Here is a 25,258-nt window from a genome sequence, read left to right as displayed (position 1 = left end):
CATTGCGCCAAAAAATCCGAGCCGGGTGACTAAATTTAGACGTAATGGTGGCGAAGTAGGTTTGGAGTACTTTTTTGCTTACGTCACACAACACTGCGGTGTGATTTTGGTCCACAATATTCTCGGGGTCCCCCGCTGGGGTTATCAAGCTTGCCCCGGAAATTGTGCAGCTGTATTCAGTGCAGTAATACAGCGAATCCATTGCGCCAAAAAATCCGAGCCGGGTGACTAAATTTAGACGTAATGGTGGCGAAGTAGGTTTGGAGTACTTTTTTGCTTACGTCACACAACACTGTGGTGTGATTTTGGTCCACAATATTCTCGGGGTCCCCCGCTGGGGGTATCAAGCTTGCCCCGGAAATTGTGCAGCTGTATTCAGTGCAGTAATACAGCGAATCCATTGCGCCAAAATATCCGAGCCGGGTGACTACATTTAGACGTAATGGTGGCGAAGTAGGTTTGGAGTACTTTTTTGCTTGCGTCACACAACACTGCGGTGTGATTTTGGTCCACAATATTCTCGGGGTCCCCCGCTGGGGGTATCAAGCTTGCCCCGAAAATTGTGCAGCTGTATTCAGTGCAGTAATACAGAGAATCCATTGCGCCAAAAAATCCGAGCAAGTTGACTACATTTAGACGTAATGGTGGCGAAGTAGGTTTGGAGTACTTTTTTGCTTGCGTCACACAACACTGCGGTGTGGGTTTGGTCCACAATATTCTCGGGGTCCCCCGCTGGGGGTATCAAGCTTGCCCCGGAAATTGTGCATCTGTATTCAGTGCAGTAATACAGCGAATCTATTGCGCCAAAAAATCCGAGCAAGTTGACTACATTTAGACGTAATGGTGGCGAAGTAGGTTTGGAGTACTTTTTTGCTTGCGTCACACAACACTGCGGTGTGGGTTTTGTCCACAATATTCTCGGGGTCCCCCGCTGGAGGTATCAAGCTTGCCCCGGAAATTGTGCAGCTGTATTCAGTGCAGTAATACAGCGAATCCATTGCGCCAAAAAATCCGAGAAAGGTGACTACATTTAGACGTAGTGGTGGCGAAGTAGGTTTGGAGTACTATTTTGCTTGCGTCACACAACACTGCGGTGTGGGTTTGGTCCACAATATTCTCGGGGTCCCCCGCTGGGGGTATCAAGCTTGCCCCGGAAATTGGGCAGCTGTATTCAGTGCAGTAATACAGCGAATCCATTGCGCCAAAAAATCCGAGCCGGGTGACTAAATTTAGACGTAATGGTGGCGAAGTAGGTTTGGAGTACTTTTTTGCTTACGTCACACAACACTGCGGTGTGATTTTGGTCCACAATATTCTCGGGGTCCCCCGCTGGGGGTATCAAGCTTGCCCCGGAAATTGTGCAGCTGTATTCCCTCGCTGGATCATGGAAAAAGCAAGAGAGTTCCAGAAACCCATTTACTTCTGCTTTATTGATTATGCGAAAGCGTTTGACTGCGTAGATCACAGCAGATTGTGGCAAGCTCTCCAAGAGATGGGAGTTCCAATTCACCTCATCTGTCTCCTCAGGAACCTTTATGAAGGGCAAGAGGCCACAGTCAGAACTGGGCATGGTCTTACTGATTGGTTTCCGATTGAGAAAGGGGTGAGGCAAGGGTGCATACTGTCGCCCTGCCTATTTAACCTATATGCAGAGTGCATCATGAGGAAGGCCGGTCTGGACGAGTCTTCAGCTGGAGTGAAGATCGCTGGAAAACACATCAACAACCTTAGATATGCGGATGATACCACTTTAATGGCAGAAAGTGAAGTGGATCTCAAGAGACTTCTGATGCGCGTACAAGAAGAGAGTGAGAAGTTTGGGCTTAAACTGAACATTAAAAAGACGAAGATCATGGCGTTTTGCCCTATCAAGTCCTGGAGCATCAATGGACAAGAAGTGGAAGCTGTGACAGATTTTCTGTTCTTGGGCGCCAAGATTACCTCGGAAGGAGACTGCAGCCTTGAAATTAGGAGACGCCTGCTTCTGGGAAAGAGAGCAATGGTTAGCCTTGACCGCCTAGTAAAGAGCAGAGACATTAGTCTGCCAACCAAGATCCGTAAAACCCGTGCTATGGTCTTTCCAGTTGTGATGTATGGATGCGAGAGTTGGACTGTGAAAAAGGCTGACCGCCGAAGAATTGACGCGTTTGAATTGTGGTGCTGGCGAAGACTCTTAAGAGTTCCTTGGACTGCCAGAAGATCAAATCAGTCGATATTGTCGACCATAAACCCTGACTGCTCATTGGAGGGTCAAATTCTAAAGTTAAAGCTCAGCTACTTTGGTCATCTGATGAGAAGAGAGGAGTCGCTGGAGAAAGATTTGATGTTGGGAAAGGTTGAGGGTCGCCGGAGAAGGGGTAGGCAGCGAACGCGATGGTTAGATGGCATTCTCGAGGCATTGCAGATGAAGCTATGTGATGTTAAGAAGATAGTGAGAGACCGGAAAGCGTGGCGTGACATGGTCCATAGGGTCACGAAGAGTCGACACGACTGAACGCCTGAACTGAACTGATTCAGTGCAGTAATACAGCGAATCCATTGCGCCAAAAAATCCGAGCGGGTGACTACATTTAGACGTAATGGTGGCGAAGTAGGTTTGGAGTGCTTTTTTGCTTACGTCACACAACACTGCGGTGTGGGTTTGGTCCACAATATTCTCGGGGTCCCCCGCTGGGGGTATCAAGCTTGCCCCGGAAATTGTGCAGCTGTATTCAGTGCAGTAATACAGCGAATCCATTGCGCCAAAAAATCCGAGCAAGGTGACTACATTTAGACGTAATGGTGGCGAAGTAGGTTTGGAGTGCTTCTTTGCTTACGTCACACAACACTGCGGTGTGGGTTTGGTCCACAATATTCTCGGGGTCCCCCGCTGGGGGTATCAAGCTTGCCCCGGAAATTGTGCAGCTGTATTCAGTGCAGTAATACAGCGAATCCATTGCGCCAAAAAATCCGAGCAAGGTGACTACATTTAGACGTAATGGTGGCGAACTAGGTTTGGAGTACTTTTTTGCTTGCGTCACACAACACTGCGGTGTGGGTTTGGTCCACAATATTCTCGGGGTCCCCCGCTGGGGGTATCAAGCTTGCCCCGGAAATTGTGCAGCTGTATTCAGTGCAGTAATACAGCGAATCCATTGCGCCAAAAAATCCGAGCCGGGTGACTACATTTAGACGTAATGGTGGCGAAGTAGGTTTGGAGTACTTTTTTGCTTACGTCACACAACACTGCGGTGTGGGTTTGGTCCACAATATTCTCGGGGTCCCCCGCTGGGGGTATCAAGCTTGCCCCGGAAATTGTGCAGCTGTATTCAGTGCAGTAACACAGCGAATCCATTGCGCCAAAAATTCCGAGCAGGGCCCTTATTGCAAAAACCAGCGTCTCCAGTGCGAAACCAGTAAGATTTTCGCGCTGGTTTTGCACTGGATCTGCTGGGCACGCTGGAGGTCTGCGATATTCACTGGAGCAGTAACGGGAAGACACTGGCTGCACTGGTGCGATGGGAGAAAAACGCTGGGATTAGCCTTTTGACGCTGGGTGTGTCGCTTTCAGCCGCGATGCACTGGGAGAAGCTGTATGTGCGCTGGGGCCGCACTGGTCCCAGCGCCCCAGTATAGCCGGTGCGGCGTCAGCCGAAGTAGCATTCCTCAGGGACCAACAGGGCAACAGCGTACTCGCAATCGACGATAGGGGCGCATATGAAAAATATGGTTCAAGCAAGCGCTTTTTGCTGCGAAGTCGTTGCGCATTTGTAAGAAAACAAAAGCAGTATCTTTTTTTTAGAGGTTCCATGTTTCGATAGGTCCTTTCGAGCGTTTCAAGAAAGACCATGACCGCCGCGCCTCTATCTCATGACACACTGACGATTAACGCACAACTAAAGTTAGAATTGAATAATGTGGGCTACCATGCGTAACCAACTTCAGACCTGATCTTAAGGGCACTCTAACACAATGATTACTGTCAAAATGTTCAATGCGGGCTCAATCGCAGGCGAGCGTAGCCTACACCACGGCCCAGTATAAACAGCACAAAGAAAAAATAAAACGAGGAAGAGAGTAGTTTACCGAGCGATGGGCCCATGAGAGAAAAAGCAACAACATACAGCGCTTATAATACATAATATTTGGCGTGTTTCTCTAGCTTTTGCGCTCCTTCTTACTCTGCGTATCAAGCAGCCGAGCCCTCGGTCATCGCAACGCTTCCCGCAATGTTTACATACAAGTAAGGTTTAGTTACATGCAATTAGGGTCATCGCTGCGACGCTTGCCGGTATTGAAGCTTGGTCGCACTTTTTTCCTTGAAGGCTTCTACTAAAGCTCCGTGTTCAGCGAAAATTGCGCCCACGGTAGCAGAGCGCCACCCAAGAGCCGGCGTTGGTAAATTTGCCAGCGATGCCAAACTCCACATGTTAAAATGATTCCAGTGCACAAAATAGCGCGCATAGGCACCCAGAACATTAATTGCAAGTCGAGAGAGCAGACAGCAAGCTAAAATGATCAAGAAGTTGAAATTGTTAGAGCGGTAGCAAAGGCCTGTAGACTGCGAAACATGAAGTCCCAACCTTATAAATGTGGGTCATTGCATAAAATGCGGAAATGTTTCAGGAAAGTCCAGTTCTCGGCGTGGCCGAGTGGTTAACGTGCTGAGTTCGTGATTGATATGTGCGTAGGGAGTCAGTTCGAGGCGCGCTTGGTGCTCTGATTTCTTTTTTTAGTTTTTTATGTACTTAACTTGTTTCGTTACTTTTTAATTTTTATCCCACGCCTTTTTTTTTTTTCTCCGGGCGAACAGTACCGCCAGTGCGGAGCGTCCCAGTATGCCGCGTCCCAGTGCGCCCAGTTTCCAGCGTCATACTGAGACCATAATCAGGTATGGCGCTGGGGCGCTGGCATCCAGTGGCACTGGTTTTTGCAATAGGGGCGCCTCTACATTTAGACGTAATGGTGGCGAAGTAGTTTTGGAGTACTTTTTTGCCTACGTCACTAACACTGTGGTGTGGGTTTGGTCCACAATATTCTTGGGGGCGAAGAAGAAACACAAATACCCTCTGTAGTGAGCTTAGGAGGGAAACAATAAAATACCAGGAAAGGTTGCCAGCTGAACTTGACGTAGGTTTTTGCACTTCAGGAAACCTCACAGCCAGGTTGCATTTTCCACGCGTAAAAATGAGCCTCCAAGAAAGACGGGAAAAGGCCTCTACTCTCATGTTCAAAGCATAGCTTAACACGAAATTTGAAACCGTCACTATTTGCGAGCACTGACTCCTAGGAATGAAGTTCGACAAGGTCAGTTGTTGGGCGAGTTGGTGACGATGTTCCATATCTACAGCGCGATAAACGGGACAAGAGAACACAATAACGACAAACACAGCGCTGTGTTTGTCGTTATTGTGTTCTCTTGACTCCTAGGAGCTACCCAAAACAGCACATTCCTCTTTGGCCCCCCCAACTGACGTCTTGAGAGCCCTTTAGCACTCCGATTTAAGTTTTGACGCTTGATCCAGAGAAAGAAGACAGCTTAACAAAAATGAAAGAAACTGCTTGCCGCGAGTCGTTTTATTATATCGTCATTTCTTCCTCCCACAACAAAGTATTGGAACTAGATACCTGAAAATATTGTTGCATCCACTGACGATCTTCCTGGGAACTATTGCGGTATATTCAACCTACATTATATTATTTTTGTTCTTATTATGCGCCCTTTCATTTTGCGGTGCCGTCAATATGCACGTTTAAAAAAAAATCGGATGGACGTCATTACCGAAGACCTCTACTACCGGTGCCTCTCATAGCCGATGTCGCTTCAAGACGTTACGCCTCGCATACGAACAAGCGTAATTGTTACATTCCTACTGTGGCCTGGTAGTTTTTCACAGCCTTGCTTACAAGTTGCGTTTTATGTCTAGTTATGACAGTTTGTGCAGTTTAACCGAACCAGTTGCAACCTGTCTGACTACAATTGTAAGCCACATAGACGATTGTAAGGCTCTTCAAAGTACCAATGCCACAGAAGCTGCCTTGCAAAGGTCACAGGAACTCCGAAGTTGACAAAAAGACAAAAAGAAGCTTGTGTCTTAGAAGACCAAGCGGGAAACTAAAAAATAAAGCGGGTGCCCTGTACTTCTCTGCTTGACCTCGACAACAAGTCCGTCTGTGCTGGGTTCCACGCAGCGAGTATATCCTTTTTTAATTTCTGACTGTAGCGTATTGAAATCATCTGCGGGCACCTGAGCACGTTGCAGCTGAACTAACCTCAACCAGATACGTTTTAGAGCCGCTCGTACGACTGCGCCTTTGCAAACATCCAGGAGACACCGTGTGCGTGGTAGTTAATTTAGGGGCATCATACTGCTGAAACAAATGAGAGAAGCAGCGAAAACGTACAGGGTGGAGAAAGAGCCAGGGATAATAAGTAAAAGAGAGCTCGGAACAGATTGCGGTGACCGGCTAGAGTTTTGCAATGCGCACTCGTTAGTGAGCCACGGTACTCCACGAAATCGCAAAGCATGTTCCTGCTGATGTGTGCGACTGAATACAACAAAATGCTGCGGCCACTTGGCTGTGCCCAGCGCTTCATTCCTGCCGTCATACAGCGTATTCTGCCACGAAAGACACAAGTTACGCAAACGTGGTTGGACTTAATCTGCACTTATTTCTTAGAAAGTTTCCGCGAAAGAGGTCGCAGTCATCCGGTGAGAAAAGGTCATCCGAGAATGAAAAAAAAAAAGAACAATCGCGCCAATACACTCGACTGCCCATACAGCGCTGTTCTGTGTAAATAGTTTCTAGTACATTGTAAGGCATGAGCTAGGATACACGGTAATAGGCTAGAAACACTTTTCAAGCGAACAAAGGTCCAACAAAAGGAACCTAACAGATACTGTCGTTCAGAAGGACTTGACGCCATGCTTGAATGATAAAGTACCTTAAAACCTTATGCCGTGCAGATACGCTAGATTAGAGGCAAAAATGTGGGACACAGTTGAATTGCGTCTTCAAGGATATCAGGAGACAGCCTTAATGGCTCCCGTATGTGGCTCCCCCGAGCGGATCCTCGTACGCATTCATGCGCTTTATGACTCGCTTAAGCACTAATGCATTTTGGGAACGCAGCACGAGCAAACGGGGATGAAAAGAAGGGACGGACACGACCCGAGAGCTTCTCGCAACTGATTTCTTATTGTAAGAGCTGAAAACATACACTGTAAGAAAAAGCGCTCGTGACGATCGTCGCCATGATACAGTGAGAATCAATCGTGCCGTGTTCCTCACTTCTTTTTGTCTTCGGTTTTTCACGCTACGTTCCCAAAAAATATAGGACTGCACTTCAGTCTTCTTAAAAGCAGAAATGTCTAAAGCCACTTTACAGCTAGACTAGTTTCCCTAACTACATTGTCATTGTCATCCCTACTATCCTCACCACCATCATCATCATCATCATTATTATCATCATCATCATCATCATCATCATCATCATCATCATCATCATCATCGGTAATACCATCATTATCACTCGAACTGACTGAATCGTCGCTTCCGTTGCTACCATTATCCTCATGCTAGAAAATGAGAATTACGATTCGTTTCTCAGCGGGTGGTGTGGCGTAGTGGTTTGCGCGCTTGGCTGGTAATGGGAAGGACAGTGATTCGATTTCCGATGGAGACTTTTTTCCTTTGTAAGTTCTTGCGAACATTCATTGTGAACATTTCCTCAGCACATGACCCTGGAAAGTTTTTAACCTCAAAATACAAATGCACCAGCTCGCCCAATTTAGCATCCTTGCTCTTAACCACTAATTCCTTACTTGACAAATTTATTATTTAACACACACTCATTAGCGTACAGTCGCAAGCTGCCACAATAAGTAAAAGAGCATCCAACGTAGACATAACGCCTCGTTTTACCGTAATACCGTGCCTACATGGAATAAGGGTAACATGTATGACCCAGGAATTAGGGGCCCGGGTTCGATTTTAATCTCGTACCAAGTTCTGTCTTCTTATCCAACGCCTGCAAAATAGGCCATGTCGTCGGGTGTCTCGTGAAGCCGTGCATACCACCGAATAATCAGCGACAAACCTTGTTACCTAACCACTACCACCTGTCAGAAGTGCGCTGACAGGTGGCATGCTAGAGTTGATGGGAACGGGTGCACAATTGGTTTTGAATTTATTACTCAAACAAAATAAGAGATAAAGGGTAAGATCTGACAGCCAACGTTCTCAGGGAGTGAACGCTCTTCTGGAAACGCGAACGTACCCACTTAGACGAAGCTAAACATTTCCAACCTTGAAAGTTCTGCCTCACAAGATGAAGAAAATAAAATAGGCGTAACGAAATTATCGACGCCTTGAAGACAGGTTTCAAAGTCCTGATCTCATGCACATAATTTATGTTAGCTTTCGCAATGATAGCATCACACCTTATTGTTTGGGGCACTTAGATGAATGCCCACGAGCTGTTTCTTGTCGAAAGGAAATAACAGCGGCCATTCGGGATGTAAAAAAATTACTGACATCCAGTTGGTCTATGTACGGACCGAGAAATTGTCGGCGTGCACTGAGGCCTGTCGCTAAGATGCTCTTTATGCGCTCAAGAAGATATTGAGAATATAAAAAAAGGCGATTATATGTTAGGATTGAGAACAATGAGCAGCTTTCACACGAATAAATATTTAGCTTATACCTCAAGCTGGTTTTGAGATGAACGCATTTCTAATCCCCTCGTAAAGGCGTTCTCTTGCCGAGCCCGCAGCCAGACTGCACGCGGTTACACCTTCAAAAATTCGGAGCAACGCGCGTATAAATATTTGGTCGGCAGAGTGGCCGCTATGCGGGCGCTCATTATAGGAGCGGGCAGCCAATCGGTGCATCGCTGCCACACCACTCTGGGGGCTATGAGACAAGATGGGACCTCGCAAGTAACCAGACGCAGAGCGGCAATGCCTCGCCCGCGAAACTTCCCGGAAATGCGAGGCGATAATCGACTAGGTACTTATATAAGTTAGGCGTCTTCGCGAGCCAGAGCAATCATCTACTGCTTCCTACTTCACGAGACAATAGATACAAGATGGGCTCGGAGCGTTTTTCAGTGTGCTTGACAAATTTCTGTTTACGCAGGAACTTGAGCGTGAACAAGATCAGATCGACGCCACGAGGTAATGCCATTCCCATCGCTGCAAATGTTCAGTGAATTGCGTCGGGTGTGTCATTTCAACTACTCTCACACTTCGTAAGCAAGAAATTTTTTTTTTTTCACCCGTACTGCTAAATCACTGACGTTCGCCGACTAATGTAGCTTTGCACGTGCACTTGGCACAAAAATGGTGACACTGGTAGAAAAGCCTGCAACAGTCAAGTCATTCCGCTGTTCGTGTATACTTGGATCAACAAGGCACTTTAATATTGCGTTTAAATCCTAAATTTAACGATAGCGATGCGTGGAGATTAGCGAGGACATGTGTCAGCGTGTCGCAATTTCGGTGTATGCGGTGTACTGAGACAGGTTTCACTATAAAGGATTAGCTAGCAAACAACTTTCCCATGTCAGCTAAGCACTTGTCTTGCGACCCCTTTTTACCTTGGATTTCTCCCTCGAAACCAAGCAGCAAGGAAGGGAGGATCACAGGAACGCTGCTCTATATCTTAGACTGCTCATATTGTGTCCCGTTGTCACGCTTTATGATAAACGTAGTGCAGTTGGCTTCCCAGGCGTGCCATTTTGGAATTGAGACATAAATTGACAGAACTGGTTGAGGCGCGACGCTAATGTTAAAAACATTTTTAAATTCTGAAACCTAATACTAATTTTATTACCTATCAGCCGTTAACCTCAAATTTCAACTAAGCGCGTATCTGCATTGAAGGTCAAACAGCGTAACAGACAAATATAGAAGCATAATAACCACATGACGTTGTTTAGCCTTAATATGTTTCACCAACTCGCCTGTTTAGCTATAGCGTATCTGTAGTACTAAAGAAGCTCACTTAAAGTTTAGTTACCGAGTAATTGAGGTAATATCATCCTACTATTTTCTGACGTCAACCAAAAATGGTATTATATCACCTTGCAAAAGTAATCTTATTACAGCAAAATCCGATTTCTTAAATTTAATGACGGGCTCCCCTGAATCGACTGGAGTCAGTCCTCTACCATTTCGACTTTTTTTTTCTGTCGCGCGCACTGACAAACAGAGCGTGCGGACTTCGTGGCTGATGAGGGCTCGCGCAAGTAATAATAATGGTTTTATTTGCGCCAAATGAATACATGGCGCGGGAGACCCGCAGTAAAAGCTGTCACAAGCGACAGCTTGACAAAGCCGGAGGCCCCCCTATACACTTGACAGCATCATAGGCGCAATGAAACGGCATGTCTCATCCAAAAAGAAAAATAGAAACAAAACATGAAAACATCTGCAATTACAATCACTCATAAAAACTACATAAAATTATACAGAAAATGTGTTAGAATGAAGCTAGAAAGCACTTACAAAAGCAATGGAACATTCATGTGCGATGGCAATGAGTTTAGCGAAAGTAACAGATAAATTAAGCACATTTTTGCTTCAAATAAAATTCAAATCAAAGTGAATACAGACAAGCGGTACAGTCAGGGTAAACAACAATGTGACAGAGTAAACAGGAATGGCAAGCGAAGTGTCCTAGTACATGTTGAAATACCGGCGGAGTGTTTTGAACGTCACCTTTTCAAGTTGGATATGTTTATGATTTAAATCATTTAGTAACCGGGGTAGTTTATTCTGTAGTGTTTGTAGGCCGTATGTTGTGCGAAACGTCCTTACTTTCCAGAGCTCCGTGTCACGCGGCGTCCATTGATTTCATCGTTTTGCGGCCGGCTAGACCGGCCACTCCATTCGAATGGTCACGTGCAAATACGCCCTGTAATTAGTTTGCATAAAGTATTTGTGTGCACAAAAGTTGAGTTTTCCTCGTCTTCGTCCTCGCGCGTCTTATTTATCCAAGTTAGGTAAAGTGCCACCGATAATCACCGGCTAGGTTCTATATTCTCACAACGGGGCCTTTCAAAGCGCCTTCCACTCGTTAACGTCGCTGGTGTTGGATGGTCATTTTACTACTGCAGCGTCACCGTGATTGTGGGATGCTAGAACCATTTTGAAGGCAAAATAAAGGACTTTACTTGCAAGGCTTGCTGAGAGGAGTGGGTAAGAGAGGATGGCCCGATGTAGCTCCTACGCCATTGAAGATTTCAGTCGTTGCCTCGTTGCCCCTGCGGAAAAGAATGATTTCAAACTGGGTGAGGCACCGCGATCAGTTGACAGTTTATAGTTTACAAGCAGTGAGCAATGAGAAACACAAGGTAACTCTAGAGGTGACGGAATAAATCATCTAGAAAAAACAGATGCTGACTGTAATTAACCCACAAGCAGCAGCTCATCTCATGCTAACAAATTCTATGAATGAATAATTTTTGCAGGATTGCTTTCTGTGTTTCCTGCCGATAAATGGGCGCTCAAGGAGGAGGAGGAGGAGAAAAGGAGGGCGGAAGGCAGGGATGATGTGGTCAAAAGTTTTGCAAACATAGGCATTTGAGAAAGCGAAGAAACAGAAACTGGCGTAATCGACTGACTGAGATCCCGGATCAAACCATTGAACATATTGTGACGCCTAGAAATGAAGATAAGAGGAGGTCGAAACATCGAACATATTGTGACGCTTAGAAATGAAGATAAGAGGAGGTCGACGAAGAAGCGGCTCGTGCAGTATCTCGCAAGTGGACTCAGCTGGGTCGTCGACGTTCGTGTTGTGTCAGTTGAAACCTCTCTCGTAACATCTTGGTGAAAATGGACGCTTTATTAGAATGTTTATAGCCCAAGGCTTGATTTTGATCCATACCGTATGGCGCGTAATGCACTGCCAGTGTTCAAGACCTCATGAGAGTAAGAAGGTTTTTCGCTACTCTCTCCTACAGCTATGATATCCATGAACATTGAAACATCGACACTACAGGGCTTAGAAGGAGACTCCCTTAGCTGTACAATGGCTTTAGGTCTTTCTGCCTAAGCGAAAAAAGCTGGGAAAAATAAACACACAAAAAAATAAATGAAATAAAGATGAAACAAAGATATTATAGACGGCAGAACTGAATACAAAAGCTGGAACATTAAATGAAACACAGAAAATGGTTGAAAGATAGATGAATAGAAAAAAATTGTGGAAGGAAGAACTAGACAGAAGAGAAAATAGACAGATAATGTGGGTAAAAAGAAAGAAAACGTCATTGGATGATAGAACAGAACCGCCCCTCTCCCCTTTTTTCTCTCCCAAAATAAATAAATAAACAATACAGACTATCAACTCTCGTGTATACGTGAACACACGACATAATGCAGTTCGAGTAGATTTTTCGAGATAAAGAGCGAGCACTCAAAATGAAAGACGTGAGCTGACCTATATGCGTGACTGATGCTTTTCTGGAAAAAGCTACATAATTATGGTATCGCCTAGGTGATTAAATGACACAAACATCGATCTCAGTTTAGCATTATGTATTTTGCTGTGGCAATCTCTTTTTAAGTGACCCAGATCTATGGGGTCTCAATTGCATGTCTAATTTTCTTTCAGGCGAAGGTTTTGAACTCAATTGGACTATAATCTGTTTGCAGTCAGAGAAGTGGACATTCCCCAGCTACCTTCTAGTGCTTTTGAGGCTGTGAGGACTCAAAAAGGCAGGGGACGGGAAGGGGTGAAAGAGGCTCAGTGCGTTATTTTAACGTTTCACCCCTCAAAGTAGGTGTCTTACGCTAATATTTGCGGGCATAGTTCCACCATGACCATGGTTCTTTCCATCGGTCGGCACGGTGCGTTGTAATGGCACTAGTAAAAAAAATGGTTAATCGACTATACTATGAGGCGGAAAGAGCTATTGCTCTCCCAATTACAGAACGAAAGCGATAGTTTTCAGTTCCCTCCGAACGTTTTTCAATGAAAATTTGGTTAATTAAACAGCTTCTGCAAAACAAACTTATGTCTCGTGTAAAAAAGAGAAAAAATAGCGAATCTGAGGACGCTACCTGAAGAGTTTTCACGATAAATGCGCAAAGGTTCGTGCACGAAGTTTTGTGAAACTTCAAGAGCAACGGCGGCGAGGGAACGCGCAAAATTAAGCCGACAGGAGACGAGGTGAGCCGGGGAAGGAGGGATGTTGTCGCAAAACAAACTTATTGCAATCTCGTTTGCATCGTTTGGCGTCAGACCTAGATGGCATGCACCAAAATTGTACACACGTTTTTTCGAGCCGCACTTGAGAGCCCTTCCGTTGCACTGCACTCATCCGATTGCAAAATGAGCAAAGTCATGCAGGCAAATGCATATAGGCACGACCCGCGCACAGATTCGTCTAGACTGCGAGAAACTCTATAGAGAAACTAAAACAGACTAACTGGAACTATTGGACTCTACACCAAGCGCCGCTTTTTCAGTCCATGAGGAGATTGCATATGCCTGATTGCCCTTTAGCAAACGCTCTTACTGAAGGACAGTTTTTATCAATAGGGCTGATTCTTACCGGAACACAGTTCGTCCTTAAAGACTTGCGCTCTTCTGATTTGGAACAAAGGCTTGGCCTAACGGCCGGCAAATGCTACTGCTTCTCAACACACATTCAGCACCTCGACCTTGTGACAACCTGCGGAAGGAGGAAGGTGCCGGTGACTTAAATACAGCGCGATGAAACAGGGCTACAAAAGCCGATTCACTTTGCCGAAGCATAGGACCCTAACTGACGCTTCGCAACCCATTGCAGGGAAGTAAAGTGGAGACGAGGTAGATACAAAGCTTTCCAACGAACGAAAGAAGGACGTGTTCAGACTCCAGTACAGAAAACGTCGACTTCGCACGGCTCTCTGTTCAAGAGGCCACACTACGCGTGTGTAGCGTGCTCTTCCCGCGCAGCCTCCGGCGTCCAGCTACTCCTAGCTCGCCCCGGCTACAGCCCGGCGCCGTCCTCTTCGCGGTGCGAGCGTTATTGCAGTCCGCACTGAGAAAACGCCGGGACCCAGGAGAAATAAGTGGCGATACTGGAGCAAGGGAATGTGAGCCTTTTGAAAGCGACGTTCCCGGCGCCTCTGCTTGGCGCGTTACGCCGCTTATACGTGCGGGGAAAGGCGTGCTGACGAAGGCGCAAGATTCAGATCAAAGAATTTCCGAGCGCGCGCCGAACACGCCCTCTTGCTCCGATGCAAGAGGCCGGGGTGCGAGCGAAAGGAGAAACATGCTTCGGCATAAAAAGTCACGAGATGTTGAAAAGAAAATAGAAGAACTATACAGAGCCCGCCAAAATCAATCTTCCTCTGCAGCCGCAGGCAACGCGGCGTTTTCGGAAAGTTTTGCCCCTGTGCGGCTGTCTTTTTTCCGGTGAACTTTAGCTTTTTCTCCAGGCAAAAAAAAAAAAAAAAAAAAAACGACAAGAAAAAATACCTGGAAACCTGCAAAGGTGCTTCAGTTTTCTAGACAAGCAGGTTGCACTGGCAAGTCGAGCAATGGGCGCTGGTTCGGTTCGGAAGTGCAGTGGATGGACAAAGCGAATGCGCACTGTTTGTTCTTTTGATTTATATTTTGTGCGTGTTCCGTCCATAGCAAATATAATCTCTATGTCGTACACATAGTGCGTGGCAAATGTTTGCCGTTCAGACGTGAGCAAACGTTTCTTCAGAAAAGGGCACCGAGTGTAGGCGAGTAGTTTCGAAAAACAAGAAACTATATACTACAAGGATCAGGTTCGAACTTTCCTTCGAAGGTATTACTGCTCCCCACCTCTTCGTGAACACTTGCGGGAACTGAATGCATTGATATTTCTTTCTGGGCATATGCCTGCAAATGGGCGTTTGCCTGGCCAGCCTGGTCAGCCTGGCTAGTTTGGTTTACGGTGTTTAACGTTCCAAAACGACTCGGGCTATGATGATCGCCGTAGTAGAAGGGTGAGGATAATTGCGGCCATCTGGGGGCCTTTAACACGCACTGACATCCAATAATACACAGTAGCTTGCGCGTAGCCGCCATCAAAACCCGGCCGCCGCGGCCGGGTTCGAGCCCAGCTCTCCCGGCTCAGTAATGGGCGCCTTTACCGCTGTTTTACCTTACCATATTGAGAGAAAGAGAGAAAAAAAAACAACAACAGATGTATACAATTATACACACGGAATAAGTTATCTTGCGTCATGTGCATTTTCGAATTTATTGTGTTATTATTATAAATAAGTTTGGTGTATTGTAATGGATGCTGCTCTTATTTATCTGTGTCCACTTTTTGTCAAGTGTGAGGGGGGGTTATACGATGTCTTTTTCTTCTTTCAGAGATATTATATCTTAATCAAGCCTGATGTATCCGAACACAGTGCTGACGATGTTTACTTGATTGCAGGGTACTACTTCAAGCTTTGTTATACAGCGTTGTGAACTTTACCCCTTCTTTTCACGGTAATGTATATAGAAGAAGTGTCAAGGTTAAATTTTTTTCTATACACTCAACATATTTTTAGAAATATATATATTCACTGTTTTGGGTACACTTCCTTACTCTAATGCCCTTTCCTTAGGGCACCAGTTTTTGCGGGAACGGGCTCGGCCTCATTTTGTTTTCGATTTTGGCCCTTTGATGGGCGTTTTACCTTGCTTTGGTTTTCCGTATCTTTTAAATGAATATGAATTTGCTGTCATTTTCAAGCGTCATATTGTGTGGGCAAACAAATTGTTAGACATTTTTATAACTTATGGACTGATAGTATTGCACCTAACGCAACAAAGGCTGTTCAAATGCCAATTTTGTTAGTCATAACTCCGAATTAAAAAAAAAAAAAAAGGATATGCATCAACAGTTTATGCATTCTAGCTCATTCGGCGGCTTTGCAAGAGTTGAAGAGATATTATACTCAGGACTCGTTTTTATTACTTCCATCGCTGCACTCCAGAGCTTTCCAACATATTAGCTTGTGGAGAAAGACATTGTTTGCGCAAGCCTGACACAGTTAGCAGTTTCTCTTATCAGCATATTTGTAGACTTTGCCTTATTGTTCGGCTGTAGAGTAGCTCCATAATCTGTGAAACGTCCCGCACTCGTTCTGAGCTACACGACACAGCTCAGTAACCCCCCCCCCCCCCCCCCCCCCCATCTCGGTAAAGAATTGAGTTTTCACGATGAAACAGGCAAAGGAATTCCTCGCGTGGATACGTAAACAAATGGAAAAAGAAGGGGTTTTAATAAGCCGAATCGAAGTTCCTGTCGTCTGGATATGACGGTATCGATTATACACATTTACAGAAACGCACTGTATAAAAACCTCGATAAATATACCTTTTTCTCCACTCGCGGAGTTGATCGCCTTCATCAAATTCAACGTCTAATGAGCAAAAACGATTATAATTTTTTTTTTTTTTTTGGGGGGGGGGGGCAAGGTTTTAAGGTTTTCATGAGTGCGCAAGAATCTGGGCATTACATATGTATTTCAAAAAAAAAAAAAGAAAAGAAGCGATGACCAGAAGCGTTTTTCTACGCTCGTGAAGATATGGCCGTAGAAGGGAAAGTGGACATAATGGAGTGGCCAAGCCCGTCTGCTGAGGAAATTTAACTTAACATTTTTAATAGGTTTCGAACGTTGTTTCAGCGACAAAATACCGACAGTGCCAAGGCGACATTCGACCGGCTGCTACTGGTTCAGGAAAACACAAGGTAGACGTTCGTTGACAGCTTCCTAGTCTCCATATCTCGGCATTGCCAAGCGGAGAACGGCAGAAAATTCTTGCTCCCGAAGTATTAAGAGCGTTACTTTATTGAGAAAAGTTACATTTATATTGGTTTTTCATTTTTTTTAAATAAAAACGAAAAATATCGCCGATTTCTTCACACACTCCGGAAGCCAGATTATGAAAAATTGTGGGATTTAAGCATCGCTTGAACCTAGTTACACGAGCGAAAGTTCTTAAAACAGCGCCTTTTATTCTGTCACGTTTTCTGTATAATAATAATAATAATAATAATAATAATAATAATAATAATAATAATAATAATAATAATAATAATAATAATAATAATAATAATAATAATAATAATAATAATAATAATAATAATAATAATAATAATAATAATAGTCTTTATTGCAGGCCGTTTTTTGTCAATCAATCAATGAATATGTTAATTTTGAGCGCAGGGACGACCATATATGTTCCTAGTACAGCAGCACAAATAATAATGACTGATATAGAGGAAAGGAAAGGGGCAGTATCTGTCAATAATTTCCATGGGCCCCTGGACCGCGCCCTAAGGGAAGGGATTAAAGTGGAGTGCAAAGAGGAAGGAGAGAAAGAGTGACCGTAGTGCGATGCAGCCTGAAAGAGGAAACACAACTTTCCTCCTGAATGGATATCGGCCTATACTTTGTGACATCTGTGAACCATCAAGTCTGTGTGATGCAAAAAACTTTAAGTGTATTTACGCCCGATCCACTTCCTGCATGTCTCGGTGCTGCAAACTGACGCCCAAAACCCCTTCTGCCACGGCTAGAGGCTATGAGTGATCATCCCCCCCAACAGTGTACACCCAGCTCTAACTTCCATCGCTGCGGTAGCTCACGCATCTCTCCATAATTCAATGTGACCTGAACGGAGGCAGCGTGAAGGTCTGCGTTCCAGTAGATCCGGTGTACCAGACCACATGGCGAAGAAAGAGCGCCCTTTTGACATCCATCGGAGCCTGTTCAATCAGATAACTTTCCGGAAAAGACTTCGGAACGGCGTTTTTTCTTGACATAGGGACCGGCCCCATCAGCCTTCACCCGCACGTCCGCCTTTTTTCGCCCTCCCTCTCGCTCTTTGGTAATCCCGATCTCCTAATCCCTTAATCTCTGTAATGACCACGCGGGAAGCCGCTGCTTTTCAGAAGGGTTAGCCGTGCGAAGTAACAAACGACAAAAACGAGTGTTTCTCGTTACGTCTAGCTATCCCATCTTGAGGCGGAAGAGAGCTACGCATCCCGCCGAAAACAACACAAGAGCGCTCCGTGTACCGCAAGCCGATTTCGCCAGTGCTCCCGCTTCAGTAAGGGTCGGGCGGAAGGAGGGAATGTGGAATTCAATTTTCCGAAACAAAGGACTCTTGCCGCTGCGCTGAGCGACGATTCTTTCGGTAACCTTAGTAGCGAATTCGGCTTCCGTGCGCTTGGGTGAGGTTTGCTGAATGTTGTCTGCTGCTTCTCAGCGTGGCTGGCACCATGTACGACTAAAGAAGCGGCAATTTATTTATTTTTTGCTTCCTTGAACTGCAAGCTACATATAGTGTGTTTTGGAAAAAAGATGGTGTATTCGTGCCTGTTCGGCCCCGGTGATTAAAATTGGAACATGCACGTGCTTTCTTCTTCCGCGCCCAATTTAGTGTAATGCCTGTTTCAACCGCTGCTTTGCACAAAAAACAAAATCTCGCCGTTGGCTCAAATTTATATATATATATATATATATATATATATATATATATATATATATATATATATATATATATATATATATATATATATATATATATATATATATATAATAATGTTAATGTCGTATGCTGTTGCCCGCATTGAAGAATTCGATAACGTTTTCGAAGGCCGAGATGTGAGTTTTTTATCCTTGTGAATGCATGCTGCAATCAAGCATGGAACTTTTTATCTTTTGCAGCCTAGCAAGGAGAATTTTTTTTTTGTTATTTATTAAAACCATATCATCGGCCTTTGCAGTGGAAGGGGCATCTTAAAGTTTTCATATGACAGTTACAGCCACCTCTACTATCGGGAACTATGGTCCTTTTGCTTATAATCCTCGATACTTGAAATTACAAATTAGACCCGAGTGAAGGCAGGCCTCGCGCCTTTTTTCTCTGGCCCAAACAGATAACACAGTATGCTTTCAAATTTTCACCGATTTAAACTAATTTGTTCATTGTGCTCGACGAGATGATAATATTTCTGTTTTCATCCTTTATCACTTGTGGTTTAAATAGTTGCTCGCCTTCTTGCTGGACTGAAAAATGCCACATAATTGAATTCGGTTTTTATAGACGCTGCTTTGCTTCATCGGTACTTATTCCACAATTTTCTTGACATAAAGAAAAACCAGGTAAATGCACTGCGAGATACGGTACCAGAAATAATTCGTGGCAAATATTAAATAAATGATTTCTATTAATGTTGAGGCTCTTTGAGGATGGAATAAATAGGAAGCGATTCGTGGAACACGAAAAAGAGATAAGGCGCCGATCATGGCTTCTAGATGCCGTTACGCTTAAGTATCTGCGGCCTTGCACACGCCGTATACTTCAAATAGTGCAGTCGGTATGCTTGGTGTGGCCACATTACGCAATTACAGTAAAACATTTTAGGTAATATGTAGTGACCGACGCATGAAGACCGAGAGGCGAATGTAAGGGATGAGTACCAAGGCCGGGTGTGACAGAAGGAGTATGATTAAGCAATGGCAATGAAAATATTCATGTGCTCGTACCTATGGAATGTCGCTCTTGTTTGCACGAAGACTAGATTGGTCGCAAAGAAAAGAAAAACGGAGTTGAAGAGGAAAAATCGATATTATTAATGACGGTATTTAGTGCTGAAATGAATGCTGAATTAAACAACGTTAAACGTCAACAGAACGTTCATGGTAAATTCAATGATAAATTGCAAGGGAAACCTTCGCAACAGTTACGTGAAAGCCACTTTATTGCTATTGTGTATGGCGAGGTGGCTGATAACTAATAGTTACCGGCAGACTATATAGGCCGAGCCAGTTTTTCCCCTTTTGCATAAGAAATCTACATATTCTCTTCCCAGGTGAATTGGAAGTGTACGGGGAAGGCTTTTTCCCGTCAGTGGGCGTAGTCAGGTTGGTTATGATTTTTGTTTTCAGAACAGCGAATATCAATTACTTTTAGCGTTGGTCACCACAGACACTGAAAACATTTTGTCGTTAAACATAACAAACTGAAATGAAGGCACCTTGAGTAACTGGTCACATGATATTTACCCCGTCACCGGTAAAAAGATGGGGAAACGTAATGGTGAGATTTAACATACCGTTATCTGACCGTTTACAAAGAGCAGTTTCACACTCCCCGACAGGTAGCGCCACTATGGCGGCCATCATTTCTGGCCTTGAAACTCGTCGCTGGGCAGTACGGACTGTTGTTGTGCAGCTTGTGTAAGAACGCCGAATGACTTTTAAACAGCGCTGGTTTGGTACTGGTGTCAATTGTCTTGTCGAAACAGTCTGCGGGGAAATACAGAGCTAATGATCCTGTGGTTTATTGGTGGAAAAATACGCGGAGGTTTCTACATGTAGTGCGAATCATGGCCTAGGCCGCCGTTTTTCTCGTAGTGTTTCACGAGTTCATGCTTTTTTCTTCGAGAAGAGAGCGCCTGTTAGCTGTAGGGAAATGACTGTCATAAACATGACACTTCAGCTCATTTCAGCGCTGGCAGTAGCTGCGGAAATGCGAGAACGACCCCAGTGTTCTCCCAGGAGTTAATATCTCGTCTTTGCACTGCTGCCTCGTTATTTTCGTAGGTTATTTAAAAAGTATCTTGGTGTGGCTATTGGGGTTACACATTCATAATAAATTCATTTTGCCGAGATTGATGGTCAATGTGTGCATGTCTGTGAACCTTTTCATTTCAGACAAACACTGATGCAATACATGCAATCATTTCAACTTTTATCAAAGGAATGCACTGATCAATGGCGAAGTGTACCATGACTAGTGCTTTTTCGCTATTTACGCTTGCCAGTGTGTTCTAGCACTGGCCACATCTGCGGGCTATGAACTCGATACCGTCCAGTTTCCGTGCTTACTTTCGCCCCAGACGTCCCAGTGCAGGCGTGCGCCGGTGAGCTCCTAACGCAGCCTTTGAACAGTGTAATAGTATTTTCAAGCCTGTGCATTTACGGTATATAAAATAACACCTGGTAAATTGTCGGAAGATTACATGCGCGTTCATATTAAGAAGCAAATATTGAACATTCCTAATACGTAAGCCAGTACGGTCTGAACACGCTTTCGTTCTTTATATAGCAAGAATACTGAAAAGAAATATTTTAGGCGATACTCGTCTTATAATTTATTGTTTGACAATAAGCCAGGTTGATGTTGTCCATAAAGAGAGTCAGAGAGGGAATTGATATTTAAAAAAAAAACGCGAGCGCGCGCGCGTGTGTGTGTGTGTGTGTGTGTGTGTGTGTGTGTGTGTGTGTGTGTGTGTGTGTGTGTGTGTGTGTGTGTGTGTGTGTGTGTGCGTGTGCGTGTGCGTGTGCGTGTGCGTGCGTGCGTGCGTGTGTGTGTGTGTGTGTGTGTGTGTGTGTGTGTGTGTGTGTGTGTGTGTGTGTGTGTGTGTGTGTGTGTGTGTGTGTGTGTGTGTGTGCGTGCACGGGCACGTGTGTGTGTGTAAGCTGAAAATGTATTTGAGAGCATTGTTAGCCTGGGTGAATGAGCGAAACAGCGAGCTGTTGGATCTAGAGAGTGAGTTTATGGGATGAACGAGTTCCTAGAGTGAAAGGGGAGAGGGGGGGGGTGCAAACGCATATGTATTAAAGACTAAAGCACAGCGGGCGTGCTGTAATAATGGCGAAACAGCAGACTCTTCCTGTCCTTTCTCTCTCTCTCTCTCCTCGCCCTCTTTAGCTCAACACTTGCAAGGTAGAGTAGGTCTGCGCGACAAAAGAATTCAGCGCACAAAACGAACGAAGATTCGACACACTCTTGCTAGGATAACATTAAAGGCAACCTTGATTTAAAAAAAAAAACAAAACAAAAAACGTACGATGTGTGAAAAAAGATGCCCAGTGTTCGTTGAAGACACGTACGCGTATACAAGTTAACAAGCATTGCAATCACGATTATGTAAGTAGCAGAGGAATTAGAGGAAATAGTCGGCGCTTCGAAAATAAGCGAGCCTTCTATAAGACTATAGCTAAGAATAGATTTTTACAAAATTCCTAATAAATGTTTAGCCATACAGCTAGATGTCAACTGCACATCGAAATACGGATATGTAATAGGCACGCCGGCCTCTCTGAGCGAGCGTTCATAGGACGCTGCGTATTTGGACACGCCCCCTTGAAGCTTGTGCAATGTGCTTCTAATGTAAGCGGTGACGTAGCACAGATGTGGCTCGCTGCCCTGGTTCGCACATAAAAACAGGGCCGCAGCGCCGGACAGCTCGTTCGAGTCTGGATTGATCGTTGCCCCCTACACTGCGCGCCTTGGGGCCGTTAAGGCTCGCTCGCATGTATAGGCTTGTTTATCGAACCCCCGCAATCGATGTGAGTGTGTGCCGCGGTGTTTGTGGAATCCCGACCGCTAGCTCGTTGGCTTTTCCGTTGAGAGACAGCCGGGGTGAAGTCTGCGTGCTTCAAGAAGCGGAAGTACTCAGCGTAGGTTTTATTTTGCTGGGCAGTCTCGGAAAGCAGCCGGCAAGCAAGGGAACCGCTGCGATCAGCGTCTAATGTTTGGTCAACATGGTTGCACGCTGAATTATTATCTTGAGCAGACCTTTTCTTTTTAGCTTTGATGACCGCGTCTTGGGTGCCTTATAGTCTCTGTGCTCTGCTCCTTGTGGTGGAGAGTGAGAATGAACAATGACACGAGGAAGTTCAGTTATGAACGTGGTAAATCAACGAATGCAACACATGTCATTCATAATGTGATAAGAAATGAAGTACATTACATTGCAAGGATAAAATGCGTTACAATCGACTGCACAGCAAAGAAACCAATTCACGTGATTAAAACAATAACAAAATGAGGCAAGTAAAAACAAGATACTATAGCAATCATTTCCTTACAACATCTTCCCTCTGCAGTTCGTGCAAATACTGAATTTTCCTCCATCATACTATTACCATGGTAAAGGTAAAGGCAGTTACGTAACCACTGCAACCCAAACGTAGCTGCTTAACTCCTATGCGATATAGCTATTTAGGGAGTAGTAGCAGATAAATTTGTACTTTAATTAGCCAGATTATAGCTTTAAAAGGGTTTGAAGAGCTTGTTACTTCGTGGAGTTTATTAAGCCAAAATCTGTTCGCATGGGATATATTACGTTAAGCAATTCGATTTACCTAATTAACAATTTGACGCAACCTTTAGCGCATAGTTTGTCGAATATGCATCAGCAAATAAGCAAGGAAAAGCAAGTTCGACAAATTGATGCTTTACTGCCAGCACTGTCCAACAATGCAGGAGCCTGGTGCAGGAAAATATTTGTTTGTTTGTTTGTTTTATGGGGGTTTAATATCCTAAGGTGCTAGAACTCTAGCTAGTGAAGCTAGTTTAGCAGTGCTGTTAGAGGAACTAGAGGGCATGAAATGGGATGTCATAGGGCTTAGTGAGGTTAGGAGGCCGAATGAGGCATATACTGTACTGAAGGATGGGCATGTACTGTGTTATCGAGGTTTACCAGAGAGGCGACAACTAGGAGTAGGTTTCCTTGTCAATAAGTATATAGCGGGTAATATCGATGAATTCTATAGTATTAATGAGAGGGTTGCAGGCGTCGTAATTAGGCTTAATAAGCGGTATAAACTGAAGGTTGTACAGGCCTATGCACCTACATGTAGTTATGATGACCAGGCAGTTGAAAGCTTCTATGAAGATGTAGAATCGGCAATCCGAAAAGTAAAGACGCAGTATACTGTACTAATGGGTGACTTCAATGCCAAGGTAGGGGAAAAACAGGCAGGAGACAAGGCAGTAGGTGACTATGGCATTGGTTCTAGGAATAGCAGGGGGGAGTTACTAGTTGAGTTTGCAGAGCGCAATAACTTACGAATCATGAATACCTTCTTCAGCAAACGGAAGAACCGGAAATGGACATGGAAAAGTCCGAACGGAGAGACTAAAAATGAAATCGACTTCATAATGTGTTCAACCCCCGCCATTGTGCAGGATGTAGAGGTAATCGGGAAAGCGCGATGCAGTGACCACAGGATGGTGAGGTCCCGAATTAGCCTAAATCTGAAGAAAGAACGCAACAGATTAGTAAGAAAGAAACACATCAACGAATTAGCAGTGAGGGGGAGGGCACAAGAGTTCAGGATTTCGCTACAGAATAGGTATTCAGCTCTAACTGAGGATGGCGACATTACCCTAGAGGCAAGGAACAATAATTTCAGAGATATCATTACTGAGTGCGCGGTAAAAGTAGGCGATAGGATAGTTAGAGAGGATATCGGTAAGCTGTCTAAGGAGACGAAAAATTTGATTAAGAAACGCCAGAGTATGAAAGCTTCCAATTCAACAGACCAGATCGAATTGGCCGAGATATCAAAGCTAATCAATAAGCGCAAGGTGGCCGATATAAGGAAGTATAACATGGAGAAAATTGAGCATGCTTTAAAGAACGGGGAAAGCCTTAAAGCGGTAAAGAAGAAATTGGGCATAGGCAAAAACGAGATGTATGCGATAAGGGACAAGGCGGGCAACGTCATCACTAATATGGACAAGATAGTCAAAGTAGCCGAGGAGTTCTATACAGATCTCAACAGTAGCCAAAGTAGTCAGGACCGTAATGAGATTGGCGGTAGGGAAAAACAGTCAGACGTTCCACCAGTGACGAAGGACGAGGTCAAGAAAGCACTAGAAACTATGAAAAGGGGGAAATCAGCTGGAGAGGATCAGATAACTACAGATTTGGTGAAGGACGGGGGGATATCGTGCTAGAAAAACTGGCCACCCTGTATACGCAGTGCCTGGTGTCATCGGCGGTACCGGAACCATGGAAGAATGCAAACATTATCCTCATTCACAAGAAAGGGGACTCTAAGGACCTTAAAAATTACAGACCAATCAGCTTATTGTCTGTTACGTATAAGGCATTTACTAAGGTAATCGCTAATAGAATCAGGACAACATTAGACTGCAATCAAGCAAAGGATGAAGCAGGGTTTCGGAAACGGTACTCTACTATCGATCATATCCATACCATCAATCAGGTGATAGAAAACTGCTCGGAGTATAATCAGCCCTTATACATAGCATTCATTGATTACGAAAAAGCATTTGACTCAGTTGAAACCTCGGCGGTGATGCAGGCATTTGATATCAGGGGGTAGACGAGCCGTACGTGAAAGTGCTGGAAGATATATATAGTGGCTGCACAGCAACCATAGTTCTGCATAAGGAAAGTAACAAAATTCCCATAAAGAAAGGTGTTAGACAAGGAGACACAATCTCCCCAGTACTATTCACAGCTTGCTTA

The 25,258-nt window shown here is 44.6% G+C and overlaps 1 protein-coding gene across 1 annotated transcript in view; it reads right to left on the bottom strand.

The window, feature by feature from the left end:
• Positions 1-25,258, bottom strand: part of LOC146186100 (dopamine D2-like receptor) — a 599,817-nt gene that overhangs the window by 474,193 nt on the left and 100,366 nt on the right. The window contains exon 2 of the mRNA XM_084607030.1: positions 11,159-11,248. The gene's annotated coding sequence lies outside the window, so the exon portion shown is untranslated. The remainder of the gene's footprint in view (positions 1-11,158; positions 11,249-25,258) is intronic.

Source organism: Amblyomma maculatum, chromosome 6 (genome assembly GCF_055883805.1).
Source record: "Amblyomma maculatum isolate TAMU_Amacu chromosome 6, ASM5588380v1, whole genome shotgun sequence".
In the NCBI taxonomy this organism is placed as follows: Eukaryota; Metazoa; Arthropoda; class Arachnida; order Ixodida; family Ixodidae; genus Amblyomma; species Amblyomma maculatum.
Note: the sequence above shows the minus strand (reverse complement) of the source record. Positions and strands in the feature narration are given on the sequence as shown.